The following is an 8,311-nucleotide window of genomic DNA, read 5'->3' on the forward strand; positions in this document are numbered from 1 at the left end:
GCATGTGTTTGAGGCAAGGAGCATCAGACCCACAGCCCTTGTTCTGCGTAGCTGTCTTTCAAGAGAAGATTCTCTCACCAGGCCCTAAGGCGTTTGCTTCACATATGCACAGCTGAACTGTCAGTGGAGCAAAGCAGCTCATGCCCAGAACTGTGTCTTGTTGTTTGCTTGTTTTGATTTTAGTTTTAGTTTAAAACTCTTCTGAGGCAGGGTGTGGTGGCTCAGGCCTGTAATCCCAGCACTTTGGGAGGCCAAGGCAGTAGGATCACTTAAGCCCAAGAGTTTGAGACCAGCCTAGGCAACAGTGAGACCCTGTCTCTGGAAAAAAAAAAAAAAAAAAAAAAATTAGCCAGGTGTGGTGTCACACGCCTGTGGTTCTAGCTACTTGGGAGGCTGAGGTGGAAGGATGGCTTGAGCCCAGGAGGTCAAGGCTACAGTGAGTTGCGATTGTGCCACTGCACTTCAGCCTGGGCGACAGAGCCAGACCCTGTCTCAAAAAACAAAAAACAACTTTGGCTGAGTGCAGTGGCTTACGCCTGTAATCCCAGCACTTTGGGAGCTTGAGGCCAGAGGATCACTTTGAGGCCAGAGGATCACCTGAGCCCAAAAGTTCAAGACCAGCCTGGGCATTGTGGCGAGACCTCATCTCTACAAAAAATACAAAAATTAGCCAGGCATGTTGGCATGGGCCTGTAGTCCCAGCTACTCAGGAGGCTGAGGTGGGAGAATCACCTAAGCCCAGGAGGTCGAAGCTGCAATGAGCCGTGATTGCACCAATTCATTCCAGCCTGGGCTACAGAGCAAGATCCTGTCTCGAAAAAAATAAAAAATAAATAAAACTCTTCTAGTTTCTGTCTGATTTCCAGTATCTTTAAGTTTGAGGTTTTTGTTTTGTTTTGTTTTGATTTTTTTTTTTTAAATACACAGAGTCTCTCTCTGTTGCCCAGGCTGGAGTGCAGTGGCATGATCATAGCTCATTGTAATCTTGAAACTCTGGACTCAAGTGATCTTCCTGCCTCAGCCTCTGGAGTAGCTAGGACAACAGGCATATGCCACTATGCCCAACTAATTAAAAAAAAAAAAAAGTTTTGTAGAGATGGAGTCTCTCTATGTTGCCAAGACTGGTCTCAAATTCCCAGCACCAAGGAATCCTTCTGCCTTGGCCTCCTAAAGTGTTAGGATTACAGGTGTGAGCCACCATACCTGGCCTTTAAGTATTTTTTTTAAATCCAGTATTTTACTGTTTTGAAAGCCCCCAGCTAAACTGGGGATCCGGTACCACAGTGCCTAGCAACACTGCCCTAACATGAAATAAACAGGAGCAGGATGTGGGTGTTTACACTGTGCCTTTCGTTACTTCTAACTGTGGACAGCCTGCTGCTTAGTTGTCTGACCCATGACCAGGTGTCCCTCACTGAGAAACTTGTTTATACTGGCAGACACCTTTGTGGCTCTTGTCTGACTCATGTCCAGTTTATGCCTGCCTGCCCATTGCTCTGGTGCTAGGATCCTGACCTTGTGTTCTCCCTGGCATCCCAGGGAAAACTCCGCCTGGGGTAGCCCCTGGTTCTTCAGATGGAGGGCACAGTACACCATAATCAGAAACAAGCTCAAAGATTTATTACTTTCAGATCCTGGGCAGGGAAGGCACAGCGAGTCAGGAGGATGTCTCCTGTCCCTGGCTCACACAAAGCAGGAACAAAGGGTCAGGCAGAAAGAGAGAGAGAGAGAGAGAGAAAGGGAGAGAGAGAGAGGCAGCAACTGACAGTATGTATAAGGAGGCTCAAAAGAGCCTGGGAGTATAGATAAGGAAATAGGATGTGGGTCACCTTAAGTTCATGCACAAATGCCTGAATGGTCCATTAAACAGAAGCAGCAGGAAAAGTGGGGAGCTGCTAGGTGAGAGAGCTGCTTCTAAGTTCTTACCTCTGGTCACCTGCTTGAACCATTTGGGTGTGTTGTTCTGCTTCTAATGCCTAGGCAGCAACCTGTGCTGTGTCATTCCCATGACATTTATCACTGTTGTTTTGGGGGTTGGCATGCTCACTTAACTCCTGCCTCTACCAGATGGTCACTCTCCACCAGTTGTGTGTGTGTGTGTGTTTGTGTGTGTGTATTAGCCCTTGCGTGTATGTATTATCTTGCATTGCTGAAAAGTAATACCTGAGACTGGGTAATTTATAAAGAGGTTTAATTGGCTCATGGTTCTGCAGCCTATAGGAAGCATGGCACAGGCATCAGCTCAGCTTCTGGGGAGATCTCAGGGAACTTTTACTCACAGTGGAAGATGAAGCAGGAGCAGACATCTCACATAGCAGAGCAGGAGCAAGAGAAAGAGAGTAGGGGGCCAGGTGCAGTGGCTCACACCTGGAATCCCAGCACTTTGGGAGGCCAAGGTGGGCAGATCACTTGAGGTCAGGAGTTTGAGACCAGCCTGGCCAACATGGTTAAACCACGTCACTACAAAAAATACAAAAATTAGCTGGGTGTGGTGGTGCGCACCTGTGATCCCAGCTATTCAGGAGGCTGAGGCACGAGAATCACTTGAACCCGGAAGGTGGGGGTTGCAGTGAGTCAAGGTTGCACCACTGCACCGCAGTCTGGGTGACAGAGCGAGACCCTGTCTTTAAAAAAAAAAAGAGAGAGAGAGAGAAAGAGAGTGCCGTGGGGGGATGCCGCACACTTTTAAATGACCAGATCTCATGTGAACTCAGTCACTATTGCAACGACAGCACCAAGAAGATGGCGCTAATCCATTCATGAGAATTCTACACCATGTTCCAATCACCTTTCATCAGGCCCCATCTTCAATATTGGGGATTACAATTCAACATGAGATTAGGTGGCGTCATGTATTGAAACTGTATCAGTGTGTGATTGTATGTGTGTGTTTCCCACTGCACTCAGCATCCAAGCATGTGTTGTTGACCCCACACCATCAGGTTGCCTCCGCCAGCCCTCTCCCCTCCTGTCCACTGAGCCTCCCAGCTCTTCATCCTTCCCCTGCACACTGACCTTTTATATCTGTCCCTGGAGCAAACCATGCCCATTTCCGCTTGCTGTTCCCTCTGCATGGAATGCTGTGTTCCCAGGTTTCCATGTGTTGACTCTGGGAGAAAAGGCTACTCCAAGAAAGAGGGATCTTAAAGATTCAGCTTCCATGTTACTTCCTGGTGTGTCCTTTCCTAACCTCCCAACATATCCCCCACGTCCCTCTCACCTCAGCCTCTTTTATTGTCTCCATGCCCGTATTGCTATTGAAAATGATCTCAGTTGTTAACTCCAGAATGGCAGCTCCCTAGGGGAGGGACCCTGCCTTCCGTACCGACCGGATCTCCAGCCTCTAAAGCAATATATGGTAGGTACTCAATAAACATGTACTGAATGAGTAAGTGATCTTTTTTTTTTTTTTTTTTTTTTGACGGAGTCTCGCTCTGTCACCCAGGCTGGAGTACAATTTCGTGATCTCGGCTCACTACAACCTCCACCTCCTGGGTTCAAGCGATTCTCCTGCCTCAGCCTCCCAAGTAGCTGGGAATACAGGTGCACGCTGCCACACCGGGCTAATTTTTTTTGTATTTTAGTAGAGACAGAGTTTCACCGTGTTGCCCAGGCTGGTCTTGAACTCCTGAGCTCAGACAATCCACCCGCCTCAGCCTCCCAAAGTGCTAGGATTACAGACGTGAGCCACCGCACCTGGCCAGATCCCTTTTAAAACAAAAGACAAACTGACAATTAATCAGCGAGCAACCATAGGACACAGGGTTGGAGGTGCGGGCTAGGTACTCTTAAAATTGCCTAACAGTGCAGTGCTGGACCAGACCCCTAGCCTCTGTACGCCTCAGATTCCTCATCACCAGACAGGCATAATCATCCCTGCCTTGCTTGCTTCACAGGCCTAATATGGACCGGAGTGCTTTGGAGAAAGTTGAAACTGTACAGGTATCAAAGAATGTCTTCTAGAAGAGCTGCTTCCATAATTCTGTAGATGTATTATGCTTTTTATTAATCCCCTGCTGAAGCAAATTGGAAGTTCATTGCTTCCTACTAGAATTTGCTACACATTTGTTTTTCTGTAAGACCAAGACCCCAGGATCCAAGACCCTCCGATTCAGGATCAGAGTCCTGTGTCTCAGCAATGAATCTGTTGGTTACGCAAAGCAGAGACTGTCTGCTCGGCTGTATGTCATGTGTGCTGGATGCACTGTGGAGGTCTGACTAGACACAAAGTGCTCCCTTCTGGGATGGATTGTCCCCAGACTCTTCTCCTTGGATTCTCCCAACAGTCCTGAGTTCACTGAATTTAATATTTTCCATAAAAATGACTTATGAAATAAAAGGTTGTGATTTCATTTGTATATCTTTGTAAGATTTCTCACACGAGCAAATCCTCAAATCAGTGGGGAAAAACCTTTGTCAGATTAAATGGAACAATATCGTATTTGTGTCTCTTTAGTGGAACTGCCAGGCAGTGACTCTGTCAATGGGTTGATATCTCAACGCTCTGTTCATTCTAGACTCAACGTCTCTGCTCATTTATGACGTCCCCGCCACATCTCTGCTGTGACAATTCAGACTTTGTGCGGAGTGGCAGTGGGCAGTGATGGCTGCATTTCCAATGAACATAAATGTCCTTTGTTCTGTAGGGATGGTGGCTGAAAAGTTTCCTTCAGAGGCACTGCTAAACAAGCTTACTTTATTTCCCCAGGAAGGAAATAGAACAGTCTCCCAAATTTCCCTGCTTTTCAGAAGGCTTGGGGGCAAGCTGCTCCAGGTGTTCTGACCCTAAGTTCAAAGTAGCTTTTCCAAACAGAATTTATTTATTTTATTTTATTTTATTTTTTGAGGCAGGGTCTTGCCCTGTCACCCAGGCTGGAGTGCAGTGGCACAATCATTGCGCACTGCAGCCTCAACCTCCTGGGCTCAAGCAGCCCTCCCACCTCAGCCTCCCAAGTAGCTAGGACTACAGGTATGTGCCATCACACCCGGCTAATATTTTAATTTTTTGTAGAGATGGGGTTTTGTTTTGCCGTGTTGCCCAGGCTGGTCTCAAACTCCTGGGCTCAAGCGATCCACCCGCCTCGGCCTCCTGAAGTGCTGGGGTTACAGTGAGCCACTGTACCCAGCCAAAATCTTTTTGCTACCGTCAGAGATGGTTTTCCCTGGATAAGGATGAGCAGGATTCATTTACAACTGGGCTTCTCAAGTGAGATCTAATGACACTTCCTCAGAAATAAAAATATTGCAGGGCCAGGCGCAGTGGCTCACACCTGTAATCCCAGCACTTTGGGAGGCCGAGGTGGCTGGCGGATCATCTGAGATCAGGAGTTCAAGGCCAGCCTGACCAGTATGGTGAAACCCTGTCTCTATTAAAAATACAAAAATTAGCCGAGCATGGTGGCAGGTGCCTGTAATTCCAGCTACCTGGGAGGCTGAGGCAGAAGAATCACTTGAACCTGGGAGGTGGAGGTTGCAGTGAGATGAGATCGCACCACTGCACTCCAGCCTGGGTGACAGAGCGAGACTCTGTCTCCAAAAATAAAAAAGCAGAACCAGAAAACAGACTGTCCTAGAAGAGAAAGGTGAAGGAACAGAGCTGACCTCCCTCTTCTAGCTGAAGGAGCAATCAGGAGGAAAGAGGGTGAGAATCTCACGGCACCCAGAGGAAATGCGGTCACTGTGGAAGAGGAATCGAATCCACTGAGACTGAGACACTCAGCTACCCAGTGGGTGTCACTGGCAAAACACACGAGAACCGCTACTTTCTGTCAAAATGGAAGCCCAGTTAGGGGAATCATCTATCTCCCTGTGCTTACAGATAAATGAAAGTACTGAATTAATGACATTGCCTTAAAAGATTCCCTCTGGTCTCAGTCATCTCCTATCAAAAATAGGGATGGGTGTTGTATGCTGTGAGTCTAGCCAGGAGACAGGAACCTGTGATTTGAACAGAGAATTAAAGAGTTGTTTACAGGCATAGAGTTTTTGACCATCAAAAGCACAAAATGGGAAGTCTAAGGTATCAGGGAAGTAGCAGTGGCTGGAAGAAACCACCACCTCTAGGGCTGGGAAACTCAGAGAAGAAAGAGAAAGATTTAGAGACTTTGAAGAGCTAAAACTCCATAGAGTTAAAACGCTGACCCCGCTGCTCAGCTGGTGCTAATGTCTTCAAGGAGCACAATGAGGGGGGTTCTGCGAGTGTCGGGAAATCTGCAAACGGCTGCGGCGGGAATGAACTGGCAATGCCAGGGTGAGGAAGTGTTGCAAGGGCACGCTCTCAGGGGTGGGAAGCAGACAGGAAGGGTCAAGTCCCTTTTCCTCCTGCCCCACAGTCTCCCTGAAATGCCTCTTGGGATAGCCTAACAGGGAGTGTCCGGCAAAGCAGAAGTATAGTTTGCAGAGCCAGACCCAGCATCACCCAGTGGAGAAGAGTAGGTGGGTTTGGAGCTGAGAGGCAGTGACTTAATAGCTGGCACCAAGGAGGTCGCATCTGTAAGGCTGTCCCCCCGCTCTGGGCTTCTAGGAGTCTTCCTGTTTTTTACTGTTTTTGAAACAGCATTTACTTATATTTATTTACCTACTGTCTTAGTTCATTTGTGCTGCTATAACAGCATACCTGAGGCTGAGTCATTTATAATAGATGGAAATGTATTTCTCACAGTTCTGGAGGCAGGTAAGTCCAAGCAGGTTTGGTATCTGGTGAGGGTCTGGTCTGTGCTTCCACGATGATGTCTTGAATGCTGCATCCTCCAGAGGAGAGGAACACTTATCTTCACACGCAGAAAAGTCAAAGGGGTGTGGCAAACTTGCCCTCTTTGAATGACCCAGGATGACGGCATTACTCCACTCACGAGAGTGGAGCCCTCATGGCCTAATCACCTCTTCACCATTCCACCTTTTCAGACTGTTACAATGCCAGGCTGGCCAACATGGTGAAACCCTGTCTCTGCTAAAAATACAAAAATTACCCGGCAAGGTGGGGCACACTTGTAGTCCCAGCTACTCATGGGGGCTGAGGCAAGAGAATCACCTGAGCCCGGGAGGTGGAGGTTGCAGTGAGCTGAGATTGCACCACTGCACTCCAGCCTGGGCGACAGAGCAAGACCCTGTCTAAAAACAAACAAACAAACTGTTACAATGGCAATTACATTTCCAACACATGCTTTTGGGGAGACACATTCAAACCATAGCATTGCTCCTGGCCCTCAAAATTCATGTCCTTCTCACATGCAAAATACACATATTCCATTACAATATCCCCAAAGTCTTAACTCATTCTAACAACAACTCAAAAGGCAGAATATCGTCTAAATAAGGTATGGCTGAGACTCAAGGTGTGATTCATCCCTAGGCAAATTTCCTTCCAGCTGTGAGCCTGTGAAATTAAACAACTTACTCACTTCCAAATTACACGGGACAGACATGGGACAGGCATTTCCATCCCAAAAGGGATAAACAGGCAAGGAAAAAGGGGTAACTGGCCCTAAGAACATCCAAAACCCAACAGAGTGAACAACATCAAATCTTAAGGTTCAGCAGTACTTCTTGACTATCTGTCCCATCTCCTAGACACAATTAGGTTAGGGGTTGGACCTCCAAGGTCTCAGTCAGCCCCACCTCCGTGGCTTTCCTGGGCTCAGCCCACACAGTAGCTCTCACGGATTGAAGTCTCAGGCCTGCAGCTCTCCCAGGCTGGTGTGGCACGCTGGTCTCCCAGCTCTACGGTTCTGGGGTCTTGAGGGTAGCCCCACCCCACGTCTCTTCTAGGCTTAGTGGGGGCTCTCTGTAGTGGCTCCACCCCAGCAGCAGTTCTCGAGGGCATAGAGCAGAGACTTGAGGCAGCCCTGGGCAGCAAGCCCTTTCTGCCCTCAAGACCCTCACATTCTGAGTCTGTGATGGAGGGGCAGCCTTGAAGATCTCTGAAGTGCCTTTGGGGTCATTCTCCCAGTGTCGATGAGCAGCACTGGCTATAGTACATACTAATCTCCTTGTCACTTGGCCATACCCTTGATACTGTCCCTTGAATGTACTTCTTTAATCTTTAAATGACCATGTTGTGAATTTTGCACATCTTTCTGTTCTGCTTCCCTTTTAACTCTAAATTCTGCCTTTAAATCACTTCTCTTTTCTTGCATCTTACTTCACGTGGTTAAAAGAAGTCACTGCACCTGGATGCTTTGCTGTTTAGATATTTCTTCTGCCAGATACCCTAGTTCCCTTTCCCTTCCCTTCCCTTTTTTCTTTTTTCTTTTTTCTTTTTTGAGATGCAGTCTCATTCTGTCGCCCAGTCTGGAGTGCAGTGGCACGATCT

Source organism: Pongo pygmaeus, chromosome 12 (genome assembly GCF_028885625.2).
Source record: "Pongo pygmaeus isolate AG05252 chromosome 12, NHGRI_mPonPyg2-v2.0_pri, whole genome shotgun sequence".
Classification (NCBI taxonomy): Eukaryota; Metazoa; Chordata; class Mammalia; order Primates; family Hominidae; genus Pongo; species Pongo pygmaeus.